General features: G+C 35.7%; 2 long non-coding RNA genes across 4 annotated transcripts in view; both read right to left on the bottom strand.

Moving 5' to 3' along the window:
- Window positions 1-223: 223 nt before the first annotated feature.
- Window positions 224-10,774, bottom strand: LOC148911710 (uncharacterized). Of its 2 annotated transcripts, XR_016119545.1 has the most exons (4): window positions 10,659-10,774; window positions 7,519-7,626; window positions 795-928; window positions 224-592 (listed from the first exon to the last, which is right to left on the bottom strand). It is a non-coding gene; the product is annotated as an uncharacterized LOC148911710 (long non-coding RNA). The 2 variants fall into 2 exon arrangements; XR_016119544.1 differs by lacking the exons at window positions 7,519-7,626; window positions 10,659-10,774 and having other exon boundaries at window positions 795-3,071.
- Window positions 10,775-12,536: 1,762 nt separating this feature from the next.
- Window positions 12,537-24,027, bottom strand: part of LOC148911709 (uncharacterized) — a 48,990-nt gene continuing 37,499 nt past the window's right edge. The window contains exons 2-4 of one of the 2 annotated variants that reach the window (XR_016119610.1): window positions 17,434-17,635; window positions 13,270-13,329; window positions 12,537-12,755 (exon numbers count right to left, since the gene is read on the bottom strand). This is a non-coding gene — a long non-coding RNA (uncharacterized LOC148911709). Of the gene's footprint in view, window positions 12,756-13,269; window positions 13,330-15,437; window positions 16,094-17,433; window positions 17,636-24,027 lie in introns of those variants that run through there. The other variant, XR_016119609.1, reaches the window with a different exon arrangement.

Below are 24,027 nucleotides of genomic sequence, written 5' to 3'. Positions count from 1 at the left end.
AACATGGGTGTGTGATTTTGGGGGATGGGGTGGGGTATAGTGACGACTGAGATTTTGTATTTTTTTTAAATAGTTTAATGAAATTCACTTGATTTTGAATCTTTTACAGTCGTATATACAAAATTCAATCTCTTTTATTCTACTATCACTCTGTTTACCTTTTATCTATAACTCTCGTAGTTTTGTTTTTGTCACATTTATCAATTTGTTCTGTTCTGTTCTGTTCTGTTCTGTTCTGTTCTGTTCTGTTCTGTTCTGTTCTGTTCTGTTCTGTTCTGTTCTTTTCTGTTCCTTTCTCTTTTCTGTTCTTTTCTCTTTTCTGTTCTTTTCTCTTTTCTGTTCTTTTCTCTTTTCTTTTCTTCTTTTCTTTTCTTTCTTTTCATTTATGTTATTTTCCTTTTTAGCTTTTTTCGTATTTTTCTATTCTTACATTTTTTTCCCTTTTATCTTCATTTCAAAAACTAAGTGCCTCTTGTGTCCAATTTTTGTTGTTTTTCTTCACGCTTTGCCAACTCCTTTCTCTGTATACAATTTTCTTCTTGTCTTGATTCCTGTTGTCTTTTATTCCGTCGTTCTTCATGCCCATCAGCTGCTGAGAGTGATTAACAGAGCAACATAAACCTATTTATTTTTATCGTGATTCACATGATTGAATATATTTAATAACCAAAACAGAACAGGGAACAGGGAACAACGCATAGGAAACAGAAATATCGAGGACCTTCCGTAAAAGACAGCGGTAGAGGATACGAAGGGGGGTTTTAACACTGTTAATGTACTACCTCTTATAGTACCTTTCATTAGCAACGTCGATATCCCTACACAATATGGTCCATCTTCTGTGCTTCAAGTGATTATCCAACATGGATTCATAACAATCAACTCCTTCATTCAAGTATCTGGCTGTGATGTACCTGTCATTAAAAACCTCATAGTAGAAGATAAGAAATATTTATCTAATTTTTCATCTATCTAATCCCATGAACTCACAAACAATCCAACAAAATTGGATGGTGTTGGATGACACCCACCATCCATCATTCCAATCCAATCATACTAGTCCATTCTTACAGCTCCACCCATCATCCATCCAATCCAATTAAATCACATTAGTCCATTCTTACTCCACCCATCATGTATCCAATCCAATTAAATCACATTACTCCATTCTTACTCCACCCATCATGTATCCAATCCAATTAAGTCACATTAGTCCATTTTTACCCCACCTATCATCCAATACAATCCAATTAAATGAAATTAGTCCATTCTTACTCCAACCATCATCCAATCCAATCCAATTAAATCACATTAGTCCATTCTTTCTCCAACCATCATCCAATCCAATCCAATTAAATCACATTAGTCCATTCTTTCTCCAACCATCATGCATCCAATCCAATTAAATCACATTAGTCCATTCTCACTCCACCCATCATGAATGCATCCAATCCAATTAAAGCACATCAGTCTATTCTTACTCCACTCATCATCAAATCCAATCCAATTAAATCACATTAGTCCATTCTTACTCCACCCACCATTCAATCCAATTAAATCACATTAGTCCATTCTTACTCCACCCATCATCCAATCCAATCATATCAAATCACATTGGTCCATTCTTACTCCACCCATCATCCATCCAATCCAATTAAATCCCATTAGTCCATTCTTACTCCACCCATCATCCATTCAATCCAATTAAATCATATTAGTCCATTCTTACTCCACCCATCATCCATCCAATCCAATTAAATCCCATTAGTCCATTCTTACTCCAACCATCATCCACCCAATCCAATTAAATGCCATTAGTCCATTCTTACTCCACCCATCATCCAATCCAATTAAATGCCATTAGTCCATTCTTACTCCACCCATCATCCAATCCAATTAAATCCAATTAGTCCATTCTTACTCCACCCATCATGCAATCCAATCCAATTAAATCAAATTAGTCCATTCTTACTCCACCCATCATCCAATCTAATCCAATTAAATCACATTAGTCCATTCTTACTCCACCCATCATGCATCCATCCAATCCTAATAAATCACATTACTCCATTCTTACTCCACCCATCATGTATCCAATCCAATTAAGTCACATTAGTCCATTTTTACCCCACCCATCATCCAATACAATCCAATTAAATGAAATTAGTCCATTCTTACTCCAACCATCATCCAATCCAATCCAATTAAATCACATTAGTCCATTCTTTCTCCAACCATCATCCAATCCAATCCAATTAAATCACATTAGTCCATTCTTTCTCCAACCATCATGCATCCAATCCAATTAAATCACATTAGTCCATTCTCACTCCACCCATCATGAATGCATCCAATCCAATTAAAGCACAACAGTCTATTCTTACTCCACTCATCATCCAATCCAATCCAATTAAATCACATTAGTCCATTCTTACTCCACCCATCATCCAATCCAATTAAATCACATTAGTCCATTCTTACTCCACCCATCATCCAATCCAATCATATCAAATCACATTGGTCCATTCTTACTCCACCCATCATCCATCCAATCCAATTAAATCCCATTAGTCCATTCTTACTCCACCCATCATCCATTCAATCCAATTAAATCATATTAGTCCATTCTTACTCCACCCATCATCCATCCAATCCAATTAAATCACATTAGTCCATTCTTACTCCAACCATCATCCACCCATTCCAATTAAATCATATTAGTCCATTCTTACTCCACCCATCATCCATCCAATCCAATTAAATGCCATTAGTCCATTCTTACTCCACCCATCATCCACCCATTCCAATTAAATCATTTTAGTCCATTCTTACTCCACCCATCATCCATCCAATCCAATTAAATCCCATTAGTCCATTCTTACTCCACCCATCATCCAATCCAATCCAATTAAATCACATTAGTCCATTCTTACTCCACCCATCATCCATCCAATCCAATTAAATCACATTAGTCCATTCTTACTCCACCCATCATCCAATCCAATCCAATTAAATCACATTAGTCCATTCTTACTTCACCCATCATCCAATCCAATCCAATTAAATCACATTAGTCCCATTCTTTCTCCCACCCATCATCCATCCAATCCAATTAAATCACATTAGTCCATTCTTACTCCACCCATCATCCAATCCAATCTAATTAAATCACATTAGTCCATTCTTACTCCACCCATCATCCATCCAATCCAATTAAATCACATTAGTCCATTCTTACTCCACCCATCATCCATCCAATCCAATTAAATGCCATTAGTCCATTCTTACTCCACCCATCATCCACTCCAATCCAATTAAATCCATTAGTCCATTCTTACTCCACCCATCATCCATCCAATCCAATTAAATCCATTAGTCCATTCTTACTCCACCCATCATCCAATCCAATCTAATTAAATCACATTAGTCCATTCTTACTCCACCCATCATCCATCCAATCTAATTAAATCACATTAGTCCATTCTTACTCCACCCATCATCTATCCATCCAATCCAATTAAATCAAATTAGCCTATTCTACTTCACCCATCATCCAATCCAATCCAATTAAATCACATTAGTCCATTCTTTCTCCACCCATCATCCATCCAATCCAATTAAATCACATTAGTCCATTCTTACTCCACCCATCATCCAATCCAATCCAATTAAATCAAATTAGTCCATTCTTACTCCACCCATCATCCATCCAATCCAATTAAATCACATTAGTCCATTCTTACTCCACCCATCATCCAATCCAATCTAATTAAATCACATTAGTCCATTCTTACTCCACCCATCATCCAATCCAATCCAATTAAATCACATTAGTCCATTCTTACTCCACCCATCATCTAATCCAATCTAATTAAATCACATTAGTCCATTCTTACTTCACCCATCATCCAATCCAATCCAATTAAATCACATTAGTCCATTCTTACTCCACCCAACATCCATCCAATCCAATTAAATTCCATTAGTCCATTCTTACTCCACCCATCATCCACCCATTCCAATTAAATCACATTAGTCCATTCTTACTCCACCCATCATCCAATACAATCCAATTAAATGAAATTAGTTCATTCTTTCTCCAACCATCATCCAATCCAATCCAATTAAATCACATTAGTCCATTCTTACTCCAACCATCATGCATCCAATCCAATTAAAGCACATTAGTCCATTCTTACTCCACTCATCATCCAATCCAATCCAATTAAATCACATTAGTCCATTCTTACTCCACCTATCATCCAATCCAATCATATTAAATCACATTGGTCCATTCTTACTCCACCCATCATCCATCCAATCCAATTAAATGCCATTAGTCCATTCTTACTCCACCCATCATCCATCCATCCAATCCAATTAAATCACATTAGTCCATTCTTACTCCACCCATAATTTAATCCAATTAAATCCAATTAGTCCATTCTTACTCCACCCATCATCCATCCAATCCAATTAAATGCCATTAGTCCATTTTTACTCCACCCATCATCCAATCCAATTAAATCCCATTAGTCCATTCTTACTCCACCCATCATTTAATCCAATTAAATCCAATTAGTCCATTCTTACTCCACCCATCATGCAATCCAATCATATTAAATCACATTAGTCCATTCTTACTCCACCCATCATCCATCCATCCAATCCAATTAAATGCCATTAGTCCATTCTTACTCCACCCATCATCCAATCCAATTAAATCCCATTAGTCCATTCTTACTCCGCCCATCATTTAATCCAATTAAATCCAATTAGCCCATTCTTACTCCACCCATCATGCAATCCAATCATATTAAATCACATTAGTCCATTCTTACTCCACCCATTATCCAATCCAATCCAATTAAAGCACATTAGTCCATTCTTACTCCACTCATCATCCAATCCAATCCAATTAAATCACATTAGTCCATTCTTACTCCACCCATCATCCAATCCAATCCAATTAAATCACATTAGTCCATTCTTACTCCACCCATCATCCAGTCCAATCCAATTAAATAACGTTGGTTCATTCTTACTCCTCGCCGCCCATCATCCATTCATCCAATCCAATTAAATCACATTAGTCCATTCTTACTCCACCCATCATCCAATCCAATCCAATGAAATCCCATTAGTCCATTCTTACTCCACCCATCATCCATCCAATCCAATTAAATCCCATTAGTCCATTCTTACTCCACCCATCATCCACCCATTCCAATTAAATCATATTAGTCCATTCTTACTCCACCCATCATCCATCCAATCCAATTAAATCCCATTAGTCCATTCTTACTCCACCCCTCATCCAATCCAATCATATTAAATCACATTGGTCCATTCTTACTCCACCCATCATCCATCCAATCTAATTAAATCACATTAGTCCATTCTTACTCCACTCATCATCCAATCCAATCTAATTAAATCACATTAGTCCATTCTTACTTCACCCATCATCCAATCCAATCTAATTTATTCACATTAGTCCATTCTTACTCCACCCATCATGCATCCAATCCAATTAAATCACATTAGTTCATTCTTACTCCACCTATCATGTATCCAATCCAATTAAGTCACATTAGTCCATTTTTACCCCAACCATCATCCAATCCAATCCAATTAAATCACATTAGTCCATTCTTTCTCCAACCATCATCCAATCCAATCATATTAATTCACGTTGGTCCATTCTTACTCCTCGCCACCCATCATCCATTCATCCAATTAAATCCCATTAGTCCATTCTTACTCCAACCATCATCCACCCAATCCAATTAAATGGCATTAGTCCATTCTTACTCCACCCATCATCCAATCCAATTAAATGCCATTAGTCCATTCTTACTCCACCCATCATCCAATCCAATTAAATCCAATTAGACCATTCTTACTCCACCCATCATGCAATCCAATCCAATTAAATCCCATTAGTCCATTCTTACTCCACCCATCATCCATCCATCCAATTAAATCACATTAGTCCATTCTTACTCCACCCATCATCCAATACAATCCAATCAAATCACATTAGTCCATTCTTACTAGACCCATCATCCAATTCAATCCATTTAAATCACATTAGTCCATTCTTACTAGACCCATCATCCAATCCAATCCATTTAAATCACATTAGTCCATTTTTAACCAACCCTTCATCCAATCCAATCCAATTAAATCTCATTAGTCCATTCTTCCTCCACCCATCATCCAATCCAATTCATTTAAACCACATTAGTCCATTTTTACTCCACTCATCATCCAATCCAATACAATTAAATCACATTAGTCCATTCTTACTCCACCCATCATCAAATACAATCCAATTAAATCACATTAGTCCATTCTTACTCCGGCCCACCCATCATCCATCCAATCCCATTAAATCACATTAGTCCACTTTTAATTCACTTAAAACTTAAGTTGAAAATTGACAAACTTACAAAGAATTATATGTCTGGGTGTATGCTCATAATTCTATGACCTACGGAATCCAGACCCTCTTGAGTTTTATCTTCAGTGAATCAAACTCAAGAGTGCATTCTGATTAGAATTGACTGATAAAGAAATTGCTGTGACTTGGCAGCCATTTTATCATGTTGCAGTAAATATGGCTATGAATTGTGAATAGAAAGATCAAGCAAAGAAAACTAAAACAAGGAAGTGAAGCTTGTTGGACCAGGTGGTCAGAGGCATGGTTTACTTCCAACAACAAACAAGCGTTATTTAACAGAGACTCTCGAAGGACAATTCCATTAAGTATTATCTTGCTCTTAATGTAAAGAAATAGAATATTTTATATGCACGCACATAGTAGTTAGCATTGAGCGTGAGGTTAAGTGTCATGTATTGTTTAATTTCTTTAGCTATCTATTAAATAATTTGGATTTGTTATATCATTCAATCCCTGATGATGTGCCAAGTGGCACGAAAAGCTTGGATATTAAAAAAAAAAACAAATTCCACTTTGATTTTTGATAAATATGACAACTACATACAACATACTTGATTTCATAAAACAAAATAATTGAAAGACATTTTCTTGAACATTTGAATGTTTTCCCTGTACCTTTACAATTGAAATCCAATTGCCTTAGTACATTTAGATTTAAAGGCACGGGAAAAGTTGCCTCTGATTGGTTGAGCGGGAATTTTATTATCGCTCGGGAAGAGCAATTGAGATCAGCTCATTGTAAGTTTGATTGACAGAAGATAAAATGCCAGAAGTCATGGGTCGGTAGGTCACAGAATTATAAAAAGTGCTGTCAATCACATCAAATCTATAAGTCCATTCTTAGTTACCCCTCTACAGTTATATCACATCCAATCTATTTGCCCATTTTGTACTCCATCAATCCATCCATCCATCTAATCAATTGAAATCCCATCCAAGCTATTAGAGTGCACTCTACTCCCCTGTGTACTGAGGCTAATATAAACCTTCTTTCCCAACACTTGCTATGCGCTCCCACAACGCTTATCACAAAAGTAAAGTAAAATACTTGCCAGATTGTTGTTCTGTTGTCGAGGTGAAACAATGACCACTCCTTGTCACAGTCCTCTATTTTAGTGATTCACTTGTACATATGCTTTATCCAAATGAAAGTCCAAATACTAAAAGAACAGAACATGATCCAAGTTAGGGCAATAATATTAAATTCATTTAGTAAACTTATGGCTGTTAAACAGCCCCTCCCTCCCCTCAAGTGGTGAAGGGATTGATGGCAAACCTGACAAGGCAGGTTTATGCATATTGGCCGGAGAAGAAAAGTTCCATACTGTACATTTGCAAAATTTAAAATTTTTGCTTTATGTTGGGATAGCATGAAAGCTGTGTGACTGAATGATTTGCTCCATGCATAGATCGTACTGATGGACAACTGCATGTACACACATCTCTGTTGTTACACCACTACCTATCAACTCCAGGCCCGTAGCCAAGGGGGTTCGGGGGGTTCAGACAAACCCCCCCACACACGGAAAAGGTCCGGTGTCCACATGGTATTTGAATTAATATACTTTCAAATCACTTATTTGCTAATTAAAAATTTAAAACGTTTTCCTCTTCTCTCTTTTTTTTTTTTTTTGGTTCGCGGATTGCCTGCCATGCAATGAGGTCATTCGTGAGGTCCCTAACATGAAGAAAACGAACCGCCCCGATTCTAAGGCTGCCTACAGGCCTGAACTCCCCCTGGAACAGCATGATATCAGTGAACCTTCCATCTCATTGCACTACACTAATAAATTAACCATTAGATTTTGTAATGTATTGTCCTGTTTCCCTTAAAAGTAACATCATGTAGTTAAAGTAATTTTGTCCTCTATTAGATACTATGTGCAAGCTCCAATACTAGTCCTTATCACAGTTCCCTGCCCTATCTTGAAAGGTAGCCATGCCTTTACATCAAAGCTAGATGAACAGTTAGCTTGCAATGATAAAGGCATGTGAATAATTGTCCAATGTTTTCAAAAGGTCTCTATCATTGCAAGCTAACCATTCATCTAGCTTTGATGCAAAGGCATGGCTACCTTTCAAGATGACACAGGGAACTGTGAAAGGAAGTATTAAAAATGTTCATCTCTATCATCAAACATGGATAGACCGATCAGATCTACTTACTATTTCACAGGTTATGAAAGTAAAACAAAACAAAGTCAAAAAAAACAATTTTTTTTGAAAATAAAAAACTAATTCCATCCTTTTTCAATGTGTTTGAAATATTAAATATTAAAGAGAGATTGAAGAGACCATCAATTCCATGAAGAATTAAAATATAGAATGTCAGACAGTATAAAGAATGAGAAATAATTGGTAAAATGTCAGACAATAAGAATGACAATTAAATGGTAGAATGTCAGACAATAAGAATGAGAATTAAATGGGAGAAAGTCAGACCATAAGAATGAGAATTAAATGGTAGAATGTTAGACAATAAAAATGAGAATTAAATGGTAGAATGTCAGACAAGAATGAGAATTAAATGTTAGAATGTTAGGCAATAAGAATGAGAATTAAATGGTAGAATGTCAGACAATAAGAATGAGGATTAAATGGTAGAATGTTAGACAATAAGAATGAGAATTAAATGATAGAATGTCAGACAATAAGAATGAGGATTAAATGGTAGAATGTCGGACAATAAAAATGATAAATACTTGGTAAAATGTCAGACCATAAGAATGAGAATTAAATGTTAGAATGTCAGACAATAAGAATGAGAATTAAATGGTAGAATGTCAGACAATAAGAATGAGAATTAAATGGGAGAATGTCAGGCCATAAGAATGAGAATTAAATGGTAGAATGTCAGACAATAAGAGTGAGAATTAAATGGGAGAATGTCAGACCATAAGAATGAAAATTAAATGGTAGAATGTCAGACAATAAGAATGAGAATTAAATGGGAGAATGTCAGACAATAAAAATTAGAATTAAATGGTAGAATGTCAGACAATAAGAATGACAATTAAATGGGAGAATGTCAGACAATAAGAATGAGAATTAAATGGGAGAATGTCAGACCATAAGAATGAGAATTAAATGGTAGAATGTCAGACAATAAGAATGACAATTAAATGGTAGAATGTCAGACAATAAGAATGAGAATTAAATGGGAGAAAGTCAGACAATAAGAATGAGAATTAAATGGTAGAATGTTAGACAATAAAAATGAGAATTAAATGGTAGAATGTCAGACAAGAATGAGAATTAAATGTTAGAATGTTAGACAATAAGAATGAGAATTAAATGGTAGAATGTCAGACAATAAGAATGAGAATTAAATGGTAGAATGTTAGACAATAAGAATGAGAATTAAATGGTAGAATGTCAGACAATAAGAATGAGAATTAAATGGTAGAATGTCGGACAATAAAAATGATAAATACTTGGTAAAATGTCAGACCATAAGAATGAGAATTAAATGTTAGAATGTCAGACAATAAGAATGAGAATTAAATGGTAGAATGTCAGACAATAAGAATGAGAATTAAATGGTAGAATGTCAGACAATAAGAATGAGAATTAAATGGTAGAATGTCAGACAATAAGAATGAGAATTAAATGATAGAATGTCATACCTTAAGAATGAGAATTAAATGGTAGAATGTCAGACAATAAGAATGAGAATTAAATGGGAGAATGTCAGACAATAAGAATGAGAATTAAATGGTAGAATGTCAGACAATAAGAATGAGAATCAAATAGTAGAATGTCAGAAAATAAGAATGAGAATTAAATGGGAGAATGTCAGACAATAAGAATGACAATTAAATGGTAGAATGTCAGACAATAAGAATGAGAATTAAATGGTAGAATGTCAGACAATAAAAATGAGAATTAAACGGTAGAATGTCAGACAATAAGAATGAGAACTAAATGGTAGAATGTCAGACAATAAGAATGAGAATTAAATGGTAGAATGTCAGACAATAGGAATGAGAATTAAATGGTTGTCCACCATCATTACTTCCTACAAATATCTCTGACTAACTCCTCGGCGATAAAGAGATCGAGCTCTTCATTCAAATGCAGTTTTCCAAGTTTCACGATTTCAAACGTCAAACGAAACTGCTTGAAAAACCCGATCTCTTGATGTTCTATTCCTTCTCGCGGCAAAACTTTATTACTCAAGTTTCATACATACCTGCAGATTACAGCCATAAGTTAAGTTTGACAATAAACAAATGAAAATATCCATTTTTACTCCGACTTCGTATAACGAACACACAGCGGCCATTTTTAACTCTTGATCTACCGCTGATCAAAGGTCACTAAAGGCTCGAAGACACAGGTAGCCCAAAGGAAGAACTTGTCTTGGATTAAACGGGGTTACATCAAATATATTCTTTTTTATATTATAATTTATTATGATAGTAATAATGAGTATGTTCTGGTAAAGGTTAAAGGAAAGTATTTGGCAGGTTATGTCTAGGTTAGCAGGAGAGGGGTGGGGATGTGAAGAGCACTTTAAGGGTTGGGGGGGTGGGGGTGTGAAGGCTAGAAGTGGTGGAAATAAACCTGATTTATTTGGGGCACTCTATTTTTCCATTTCAGATCTCGTGTCATTCTCTTAAGATTAAGATTCTTCTTTTGAGTTGTATCCATATCATGTGTCTTCTCATGTACAGCTATTAAACAAAGAAACTACTGTAGGGAATGGCATGTGGTCTGAAATGGGAAAACATTACACCAGGATATTAAAAACCAACAATTATAGCCTTCATATGTTTATTCGGGTAAAATGTCTATGTACAATTTTAATATTTTTTGTCTATGTATATTTTGATATTGTCTGTCTGTCTATGACGTCAATCATTTTTGACATACACCTCAGACTTTTCAATTTGTGTTACTATTGGTATACATTAGACCCTAAGTATTCCTAATAATTCCTAAAAAAATATTCTATATTCTACATCTATGAGCTAATACACCTAAATAAATGAATCCAAAACAAAAACGTGTTACATGAAAGCGAGGCATCCAGGGTCAAATGCAAAGAAATAATATGGTATCAAGATACACTTGTTCACTTGTTCTGTCTTCCCTTTCTTCTTACATTCAGGAACGCGACAATTGCAGCATTAATTTATAAGAAAATACTGTAGATTTCTACATTTGGCCATGGTTGCCTCATTTTTAACTGGCCGTGCACCATTTTGGATTTAGGTGTATATTGTTTTACAAATCACATCAAAACATACTAAGTATTACTATTCATTATTTGGAAAAAAATCTATTTCTGTGTCTACGAAATTCTTTAGTGGCTTACTTGTTTTTCTTGCAACAAAATCTAAGCTCGTCATGAATAATACAGACTAACATATGTTATAGGGCTTTTAAGTCGTGACGTATTTCCGGGTCCAATCACGCAAGAGATCGATAAAATCTTGCCACAACTTATTCCCAGGATTCATTCTCTACCTCCTACAATTAGACATACGAACAGAAAATCATGCTATGAAGAAAAAAATATCTGTAATTATTAAGTTGGAACCGGAAGTCGTCACACTTAACAGCTCTATAGAAAGACAGTGCACATTGAAATATGATTTGGACAGGCGGTATATAGGCGCGTCAATTGCTTTCTAAGTAACACGCACCCTGCTAAAGCAGATTTCGTATGATTGTGATATACATGGCGTCGTATACCGTCGTATGGCGTCGTATGGCCACCGTGACGTTTTCAAGACATCTTATTGGCGTTTTTTTCCCTCCTCGCGCAACGTGATCCGTTGCTTTTCACAGTGAAACAAAAACTGCTGCATAATCTGACGAAGGAGATGTATATAGATTATCTATAAAACCGAATAATCTCTATATGATCTCTATCAATAAATGTTTTTGTACTGCTTTACTTGATATCACATAGCAAAGCCACTCCACGTAGTATCAAGCGATCTGGGTTCTCATTGGTGTTCAGGTCCACGCCGACAATGTACGTCAGGCCTGCGCGTCGCTGCTTCTTATAAATAGGACAATGGTACAATCGATTATTCAATACCGCGGTAGAGTTGATCGCACAATTATGAACGACAGTGACAGAGGTGAAGCGGACTTTAAGTGCAGGTTCTATCAGCTTACAGCTTCGTCGAACCCTGATCCTGCTCCATCTAGATACAATCCATACACGTAGACACCTTCAGTTGGGGGACTTGTGATGTCATCTTTGAGAACCGTGTGACGTCATTGTGTAGGACTACGCAGTCTAGTGACCAGCCTTTGTGCGCACGAGAGACTACTGTAAACACAACAGTAACATACAAATATTAGAACTTGTAAGCACATAAGGAACTGTAGTAAGAACTTAATACTTAATTACTGCTGGATGCCTACATTAACTACGTGAATAAGAGGAATTTGAATTACTTAGTTGTGATTCTGAATGTTTCATATAGTAACGGGTAGGTAAATAGATCTGCTACATAAGGACCTTGCTTGGTTGGTGGTGGGTAACTGGTGTGACAAATACTACTCTTGTGATATGATGTGATATGACTGAGTTAAATACATGATTGCGTGATTGTAATGATGAAACGTTAGGTGTCAAGAATTCCTGAGGATTTAAGAATACAGTCATCCAGAACAAATAAGAGCGACCATCAAAAGAACAGAGACCTGCGCATTGCGCTCTATCAACTCTGTATACCACAAACCCAGGGAGGAAGATTCCCAGGAAATCTAGGAATAGAACATGATTTAAAGGTGAGAATATGAATGAACGTACGAAAAGGGGGATGATGACGATGACTCACCTATTTCCGGCTTTCTGGGATCCGTGCGTCGTACGTACAGCCCAGCGAATCACGTAGGGTCTGTAAACAGGATTATAGTGTGAGAAATCGTGCAAAAAGATTATCAAAACTATCATTAATTAACATCATTCCTGGACATCATCACCACATCAATAATTAACATCATCATCAGAATCATTATTCAATATCATCATCATCATCACCATCATCATCACAATAATCTTCACTATCATAACAATCATTAACCATCATCATCGCCACCATCACAATCATCATCAATACAACCTTATATCAACCATTATCATTGATCATTAGCATCACCATCATCAAGATCACTATCATCATTACCATCATTACTATTTTAATCTCAATTATCTTTGTCACCAACATTAATCAATACCGCCAGCATTATCATCATAATCATCATGGTCACGCTAACATTACCATGAACAACATTTGTGTACTTTACTTTTGCCTCATCTCTGTAAATGTATCTGTCCGTTCAGGAAAGAAAGATCAAAAACATCATGTGCATTTCAAGCAGCTGATACCAATATATAAATTGAACTAAAACCTACAAATAACTGTACAATAATTACTGGATGTAGTGGTACCAAATATCCTGATATTAATGAATGAAATCGTACCAAATATCCTGAGAACTACAGGATGAAATTGAACCAAATATCCCGATATTAATGGATGAAATGGTACCAAATACACTGATATTACTGGATAAAATGGTGTCAAATATCATGATATCAATGGAACGAATACAACCATATGTCGATCTTATTACTGGATGGAATGATACAAAATACCCTGATATTACCGGAAAGAATGGAACCAAATATCCTGCTATTAATGGTTGGAATGGTATCAAATAAAAAGATAACATTACTGGAAAAAATGGTAACAAATATGCTTATATCATTACTGGATAAAAATGCTACCGAAATACCTAATACTACTGGATGGAATGGTAGCAAATATCCTGACATCACCGGATGCAATGGTACCAAATATTCTCATATTGCTGATTGGAATGCCAAAATGTTCTGATATTACAGGTTAGAATGGCACCAAATTTATCGATATCATTACTGGATGAAATGGTGGCAAATATCGGGAAATCATTACTGGAAAAAATGTTACCCAATACCCTGATATTACTGGAAGGAATGGTAACAAATATCCTGATATTACTGGTTGGAATGTCACCAAATATTCTAATAATACTAGATGAAATTTTACTAAATATCCTGATATTAGTGGTTGCAAAGGTGCCAAATATCCTGATATCATTACTGGACGAAATGGTACCCAATATCCTGATATTATTGGTTGGAATGGTACCAAATACGCTGATATTACTGGATGAAATCCTACTATATATACTGATGTTGCTGGATGAAATGGTGCCAAATATCTCGATATTACTAAATGTAAGGATGCCAAACATCCTGATATCATTGCTTGAGGAAATGGTACCAAATATCCCGATATTACTGGTTGGAAAGGTACCAAATATCCTGCTATTACTGGATGCAATGGTACCAAATATTCTGATATTCCTCGATGGAATGTTAACAAAATATATCGATATCATTACTGAATGAAATTGTGCAAAATATCCTGATATCCTTACTTTAAAAAATGGTAGCAAATATCCTTGTATTAGTGGAAGGAATGGTACCAAATACCCTGCTATTACTGGAGGAAATGATACCGAATTTTCTGATGTTATTGGAAGGAATTGTAACAAATAGGTTGCTATTACTGAAGGCAATGGTACTAAATATTCTGATATTACTGGAAAGAGTGGTACCAAAAATATCGATATCATTACTGGATGAAAGAGCGCCAAATATGATGAAGTCATTAATAATAATAATAATAATGATAATAATAATAAATTACATTTATAAAGCGCAGATTAGCACAAGATGTTCATCTGCGCTGAATACAGAAACAATACACAATAACTAGAAACATAAAAGCTAAGTTAATCAATAGGAATTGCAAAAACAACTAAATAAAGGCTTTTCTATAAAAATATGTCTTTAAGTGTTCTTTAAAAGAAGGTAATGATGTAATATGCCTAATACTAGATGGTAAAGTGTTCCATTCTACTGGCGCAGAATGAAAAAGTCCTACCAAATATTCTGTTATTACTGGTATCAAATATACGGATATTACTGGATGGAATGGTGCTAAATATCCTGATATTAATAGAAGAAATGGCACTAAATATCCTCATATTGCTGAATGAAATAATACCAAATATCGTGATATCATTACTTGAGAAAATGGTACCACATATCCTGATATTACTGTATGAAATGGTACCATGTATGAAATGGTTTATTATGTAGTTGGATGTACTATTGCCTTACCAAAGACCGCCTTTGAGAGAAAAGAGGTCCATTATCGCAAATTAAAATCTGTTGATAAACAACAATTCCGTGATGACATTGCTAGTTCATCTCTAGTTGACTCTAGCAGTCAACAAGATGTCACTTCAGCTGTGATCTTCTATAATTCTGTCTTGACTGGCATACTTGATGAGCATGCACCTGTAAAGAAAATTTGCCAGAGAATGGTTCAGGTCGTATTTGACTGATAGATCCCAACAGTGTTCTGTTAATGGTGTTTTATCAGATATGAAATCAATAGCGTATGGTGTTCCACAAAAGGTACGATCCTAGGTCCGATCCTCTTCCTTGTGTACATCAATGATTTGCCGAAGTGCTTAACAGTTAGTAAAGCAAGATTGTATGCTGACGATACGAGTCTGACCTTCTCTGATGGTAACGCAATTGACCTAAAAAAGCAGATGGACATAGATGTAGATCATGTATCATCTTGGCTTTGTGCAAACAAACTAACTTTAAACGTCATTAAGTCAGAATTCATGTTAATAGGCTCTAGACAGAGATTATCTGCTTTCCGCGAGGAGGATGTAACTCTTTCTATAAATGGCCTCAACTTGAAAAATACCAACGAAACAAAATGTCTTGGAGTACAGATAGATAATAATCTGACTTGGTGCCGTCATATAGAAAATATCAAGAAAAGAATTTCATGTAATTTATCCATCATTAAGAAATTTAAGCCCTTCCTAAATGTAAGGGAAGCTCCCGTAGTATCGTTTTAAATAACTATTGTACAACGTGATTTTTTAAAAACAATATAGAGTTCTGATGAGCAAACTTTGAGGGGTTTTACCCTTTTGAACTGAGCGGCAAAAAGTCGCGCGGAGAAAATAGTTTTTCAGTTCAATAGTTATTCTTAGTTCACATCCAGTGAAAGGACCTTTGGAACTCCTCAGTCAATACTCTTGATCCAATTTCTTCTGATCTTTAATTTTATTTGTTTACTTATTTTGTTTTAAATTGAACAAAAAATATAGAGTTTCGAAGTTGAAAACGTTCCCTTCAATGGATATGAAAAGTACTGAGTTCCCTCATGGTCACACGCTTAGTTCACATCCAGTGGAAGGACCTTTGAGGCTTCTAATCAAGTCTTGAACCCTTTTCGTCCTTCTGATTTTTATTTTTCTTTGTTTATTAGTTATTCTATGATTTGATCAAAATATATAGCGTTTCGAAACTGAAAAAGGGCCCTTCAATGGATGTGAAAAGTAGCTACCTCATGGCCCCACGCTTAGTTCACATCCAGTGAAAGGACCTTTCATGCTACTCAATCAACTTCTAAGCCATACTAAGTTTTTTTTTAAATCTACTTTTAAAGTATATATTTTCTCTTCCGCGTTTAGAAGAACATATTGACTTTTCGATTGTGAAAAAGAAAATCTTGAAGCTTATAAAAGATTTCCTTTTTAGTTTCTCTATGTTATACAAAAAGAAATAATGGTCAAATGATTGTGGTTTAGGAGTGGAATAGAAGCTTCAAATGTCATTTTACTGGATGTGAACTTCACGTTAGCAAACAAATTAACATATGTCTTGATTTGAAAAAGGGTAAAGAGCTTGTCCACATGCTTGAAAGTCACAATCTGGTTTCTAATATAAATCAGGGGATGGGCTACCTGTGGTATATTCACCTTCGTCGCACCACAGGCAGTACATACTATTAAACTGTAAACAATAAACACACAACATCAATATAAATTTTTGATAAAACATCAAAATCACTACTGACCTTTTCTGTTTTCACTTGAATAGCATTGATCGATTTGGGGATACGGTACAGGATCTCCATTCGTTTGATAAAGACTATCTATTTTCCCTTTGATGTATCCACGGTGATGGTAACTGTACGCCGCTCTATTTTCAGTCTTAGCTTTTTATCTGGCAGGAACGCAAGTGAGGAGTTTTTGAAGGTCTTTTTCGATTCCTTGTTTCTAAAAAAAAAGAAATGAAATGAGAAATCAAGTGGAATAAGTTCACAGATTCTCAACGAGAACCCCTTAACGTATCCTTCTCATATACGCCATAATTTTCATAAATCTTTAAAAATAACTGATTCAAAGTAACTTTTCTAGTGATGTTAGACTTTTCGCTATAATCTTAAGTCAAAATACCAAAGAAAAAATTTTCCTCATTCCGACACTCCACCTAGGAAAAGTCCGATCCAAGGAGTAAGTCCAGATAGGGATTTTCTACAATTTTGGATTTTGAGACAAAAAGTAACAGATTCTAAAAGAGCAAGACAAATGGGGATCGATTGTGTAATTTATTGTGTTTTGGTCGTAAAGGAAATGGTTTTACGAGCATCAAAAGTATGGACCCGCAAGCTACTTGTACGCCTATGCAACACACCCACCTCTCCAATGTTCTAGGTCAGTAACATCTATTTTTTCATCTGTTAGAAAAATTAAGTTTTTCTAAAAAATCGATATATCCTAGATTTTTAGGAGTTTTTTTTCGAATAAACCATTAAACAATATAGAGTTCTGATGAGCAAAATTTGAGGGGTTTTATCCTTTTGAACTGAGCTCAAAAGGACACCAAAGTAAATAGTTTTTCAGTCTGTTATAGAAGACAGAAAGTGAGTCTAGAACTGGATTAGTCTGTACCTTGAGTCTTCTACAGTCATGCAGAACGTACTCTTTATCGATTTGTCCATTCTTTAAGTGCTAGGAATTTTTTTAAAAGCTTCAAATGTGGAGCATTCAAGGTACGGGCGAAGACTACATCACGGGCGGAGAAGGACCCCCATAAAATGCTATAAATGTATGTAATTTGGTCTGTGAGTGGCCCGTGAGATGCACTCTCCGCCCGCGATGTACTCTTTTTCTCAAAACACATCATTCAGTCACAAGGCAAGCCTTTTATTCTTTATCCTAGTAGTTAATTATATCATAAAACAATCGCTTACCAAATCAAGGCTGATGTCGGATGGATTTTTAACCGCTAAGTCATCATTATAGACGAAGCGGTTAACAACAAAGTTTGAGAAGTAGTTTGGAGACATTTTATCTCGATAATACTACTTTATGCAGAGTCAAGATTAACGCCAAACACTCAAACGCCTCGTTAAAAATCAAATAAATAATTCCAAACCATGAAAACTGTCTTCCCTTAGCGGAAGATCATATATTACTGAGAAACCTCCATTTATAGGCATTTAATTGGGGCTCAGAGGGCTACGGATAAAAGCTAACTACAAACATTACGTACTATTATTTTCATTATTTTCTGTTAGAAAAATTAAGTTTTTCTAAAAAATCGATATATCCTAGATTTTTAGGAGTTTTTTTCGAATAAACTATTAAACAATATAGAGTTCTGATGAGCAAAATTTGACGGTTTTACCCTTTTTGGACTGAGCTCAAATGGACACCAAGGTAAGCATGTTTTCTCTAAGAATTAAAAAGAACTAACATCGACATAAGGAGTGCTTCTGAAGTGTGTGAAGGGGTGCTGAGTAGCTGGAGTTTTACGATGATCACAACACTCATAAGGACATCAAAGTAAGCTTATTTTCTCGTACATACTACATTGAAGAAGGCGTCCTTCTGAAGCGTGTGAATTTCACAACACTCAAGAGGACACCAAAGTAAGCTTATTTTCTCGTACATACTACATCGGCAGAAGGCGTCCCTCTGAATCGTGTGAAGGTGTGAGTAGTAGCGAGTTTTACGAAGTGAAGATCACAACATTTAACAAAGCACCAAAGGAAGCTTATCTTAGGTTTTACATCGACAGAAGGCGTCCCTCTGACGCGTGTGAAGATCACAACACTCAAAAGGACACCCATGTAAACTTATTTTTTAAATTACATAGATAGAAGGAGTCCCCTTTAACTGTGTGAAGGAGTTGATTTAGTAAGTCAAAGGTTGTACGGTAATCTCGATCGTATCGTAAACCCTTATTTCTGATGTTGTGTTCAATTTGAAGACTCGTAGGTCGAAAAATTAGTACAGTACTCTACGTGACAGTACTTTTTAGAGGACTTTATTATGGCTCAATTGACTATCGTACCATATTTCATTTATAAGCATCTAATTAGGTCTCAATGGTCGCAAAGACAAAAGGAGTTTCCAGGGCGGATCCAGCAAATATTTTAAGGGGGAGGGGGGGGGCAATTAAGTTTTTTTTATCAGCACAAACGACAAAAAAGCATCTAATTCTTCAGTTTTGTTTTGCTGTTTTTTTCTGCTGAAGGGGGGCTTCAGCCCCGATTTGCCCATCCCCTGGATCCGCCGTTGAGTTAACGACCTACCCCTCTGTAATCGTAGTAGTCTTAAGGTGAAAGGAAATGTACTAAAGGTCGGTTTAGACGCTACGATTTTCGCCTACAACTATCGTACACAACACGCTCGCGCCATCCCACAACTCGAGTCGTAGCGTGTAAATCAAGCCTACAACTCGCCTACGACAGACGCGAGCGTGTTGTATACGATAGTTGTAGGCGAAAATCATACCGTCCAAACCGGTCTTAACTTATACTTATCGTACCAGTTGAAGGGAGAAAGCCACTTCTACAAATATTTTTTTAAGCTTGTTCTATCCAGGGCCGTAATCAGAACTTTTACAGGGAGGGTGCACATCGAATAAAATCGGACCACAGGCAATAATTTGAAGAACCAAAAAGAAAAAAAGGTAACCAAAAGAAAGCAAAACCAAAGAAAGAAAAAAAAAAGATGGATGAGCGGACATTAAGCTTTTATGGGGGGCTGCACGTACACCCTGTGCTCCCCCCTGGTTACGGCCCTGCTATCTGATTGAAATTTAGCACAGGACTGAAAAAAGGATACTCTTTAATAAGGTCAAGGCTGCACTTAAAGATGGTCATTACAAAAAAGGATACTCTTATAATCATAATCGAAAAGGTCCTTTCACTGGATGTGAACTCCATTAAACCATGAATATTTCACATCCAGTGAAAGGACCTTTTTCAAGATCGGAAAAGAATTTTTCATCTTCAGTTCTATTTCACTGAGCCTTGAGTTTTTCACAAACATACATAATCTACCTTTTATTATTTTATCAAACTACAAGTGGTAGGATACAATGGCTTCTAAATGAGTTTTAAACGTAAGCATTCAAGATACATTTAATGACTACATCCCGGGCGGAGAAGCACTCCATAAATTACTATAATTGTATGTAATTTGGTCTGTGAGGCGGCGCCCGTGAGATGCACTCTACGCCCGTGATGTAGTCTTTTCCTCGAAACACACCATTCAATCACAAGCCGGGCGTGTTATTCTTTATCCTTCTACTTGGTTGTATCATCAAGCTTAGAAATATACTGACATTTTGTAAAATAGCTGTGTACCCATAAAAGAATTAAGATCGGCTTTCCGTAAAAATCTAAATTTCGTGGCAACAGTCAAAAAATCGATTTTGTTCATACTTTGAAGTTAGATACCCTATCATATGATATTAATCCCTGTGAACTTAGTTTTGCAATATTGCTTTTTGTTCGGGAGAAATTTGAATTTTTATGCAGATAGGCAAATATGCTAATTATTTTGACGACTCTAGGCAAATATGCTAATTTGACGATAAATCACCGAACTCGTGTACAAAATACAATTAATACTTGACCTTTCTAACCTAATAAACTTCAAATATGGTATCTCCATATGCCTCACAATGATTTTCAGACATGTAGCTGTAACGAAGAATTTTCTGGAAGAATTATTTTCAAGACACAGTTTTCTTGAGCTTAAAAGTACCCTCAAAACAAGTGAGAATTTGACCATGGCCGATGATACAATGAAGAAGCGAGATTTTCACTGTATGGGATGTCAAGATGGCATTGTTCAAGATTATGGTAAAAAAATCTTAGGTAAATGTGTTTTTAAGTTTTAAGATTGACCAAATATGCCTAAATAATCGTTTTTGCTTTAATTAGCAAGTAAATGATTGTACAAAATAATAATTGCTTAAAATAATATTTTTCAAATTTTTACAAGCCGTTTCAGACATCAATAGTTAGCAAATTTCAGGGATTTTTCTGAAGAAAGAGCAGCGTTTACTCCCTACCGCTTCACAAATCATGAATTCTTGGTGTACTGACTAATAATATGTTATATTACACACCTGGACTGCAAGTATACCACGCTCAGTAATACTATGTTACATCATACACCTGGACTGCAAGTATACCACCCTAATACTATGTCATATTATACACCTGGACTACAAGTATACAACGTTAATACTATGTCATATTATATACCTGGACCACAAGTATACCACACTAATACTAGTTATATTATACACCTGGACTGCAAGTATACCACACTAAAACCATTTAATATTATACACCTGGACTACAAGTATACCACACTAATACCATGTGACTTTATACTTCTGGACTACGAGTATGCCACACTAATACCATGCCTTATTATAAACCTGGACTGCAAGCATACCAAACTAATGCCATGTCATATTATACACCTGGACTGCAAGTATACCACATTTATACCATGTCATGTTATACACCTCGACTGGAAGTATACCACACTAATACCATGTCATACAAAACACCTGGACTGCAAGTTTACCACACTAATAACATATCAAATTATACACCTGGACTACAAGTATACCACACTAATACCATGTGATATTATACGCCTGGACTGCAGGTATACCACACGAATACCTTGTGAAATTATACACCTGGACTGCAAGTATACCACACTATTACAAGTCATATCATACACCTGGACTGCAAGCATACCACACTAATACCATCTTATATTATACACCTGGACTGCAAGTATACCGCACTAATACCATGTCATATTATACACCTGGACTACAAGTATACCACACTAATACCATGTGATATTATACACCTGGACTGCAAGTATACCACACTAATACCATGTCACATTTTATAGCAGTACTACAAGTATACCATACTAATACAATGTGATAGTATATTCGCCTGGACTGTAAGTATACCACACTAATACCATGTCGTATTATACACCTGGACTGCAAGTATACCACACTAATACCATGTCATATTATACACCTGGACTGCAAGTATACAACACTAATACCATGTCATATTATACACCTGGACTAAAAGTATACCACACTAATACCATGTGATATTATACGCCTGGACTGCAGGTATACCACACTAACAACATGTGAAATTATACAATTGGACTGCCAGTATACCACACTAATACAAGTCATATCATACACCTGGAAAGCAAGTATACCACACTAATACCATCTCATATTATACACCTGAACTGCAAGTATACCACACTAAAACCATGTCATATTATACACTTCTACTACAAGTATACCACACTAATACCATATGATATTATACATCTGGACTGCAAGTATACCACACTAATGCCATCTCATATTATACACCTGGACTGCAAGTATACAACACTAATACCATGTTAAATTATACACCTGGACTGCAAGTATACCACACTAATACTAGTCATATCATATACCTGGACTGCAAGTATACAACACTAATACTATTCATATCATACACCTGGACTGCAAGTATACCACACTAATACCATGTCATTTTATACACCTGGACTATAAGTATCCCACACTAATACCATATCATATTATACACCTGGACTACAAGTATACCACACTAATACCATGTGATTTTATACTTCTGGACTACGAGTATGCCACACTAATACCATGTCTTATTATAAACCTGGACTGCAAGTATACCAAACTAATGCCATGTCATATTATACACCTGGACTGCAAGTATACCACATTTATACCATGTCATGTTATACACCTCGACTGGAAGTATACCACACTAATACCATGTCATACCAAACACCTGGACTGCAAGTTTAGCACACTAATAACATATCACATTATACACCTGGACTACAAGTATACCACACTAATACCATGTGATATTATACGCCTGGACTGCAGGTATACCACACTAATACCTTGTGAAATTATACACCTGGACTGCAAGTATACCACACTATTACAAGTCATATCATACTCCTGGACTGCAAGCATACCACACTAATACCATCTTATATTATACACCTGGACTGCAAGTATACCGCACTAATACCATGTCATATTATACACCTGGACTACAAGTATACCACACTAATACCATGTGATATTATACACCTGGACTGCAAGTATGCCACACTAATACCATGTCACATTTTATAGCAGTACTACAAGTATACCATACTAATACAATGTGATAGTATATTCGCCTGGACTGTAAGTATACCACACTAATACCATGTCGTATTATACACCTGGACTGCAAGTATACCACACTAATACCATG

Source organism: Actinia tenebrosa, unplaced genomic scaffold (assembly GCF_029948245.1).
Source record: "Actinia tenebrosa isolate PJP-AT-01 unplaced genomic scaffold, QUT_ActTen_1.0 PGA_scaffold13__45_contigs__length_12533684, whole genome shotgun sequence".
Classification (NCBI taxonomy): domain Eukaryota; kingdom Metazoa; phylum Cnidaria; class Anthozoa; order Actiniaria; family Actiniidae; genus Actinia; species Actinia tenebrosa.
Note: the sequence above shows the minus strand (reverse complement) of the source record. Positions and strands in the feature narration are given on the sequence as shown.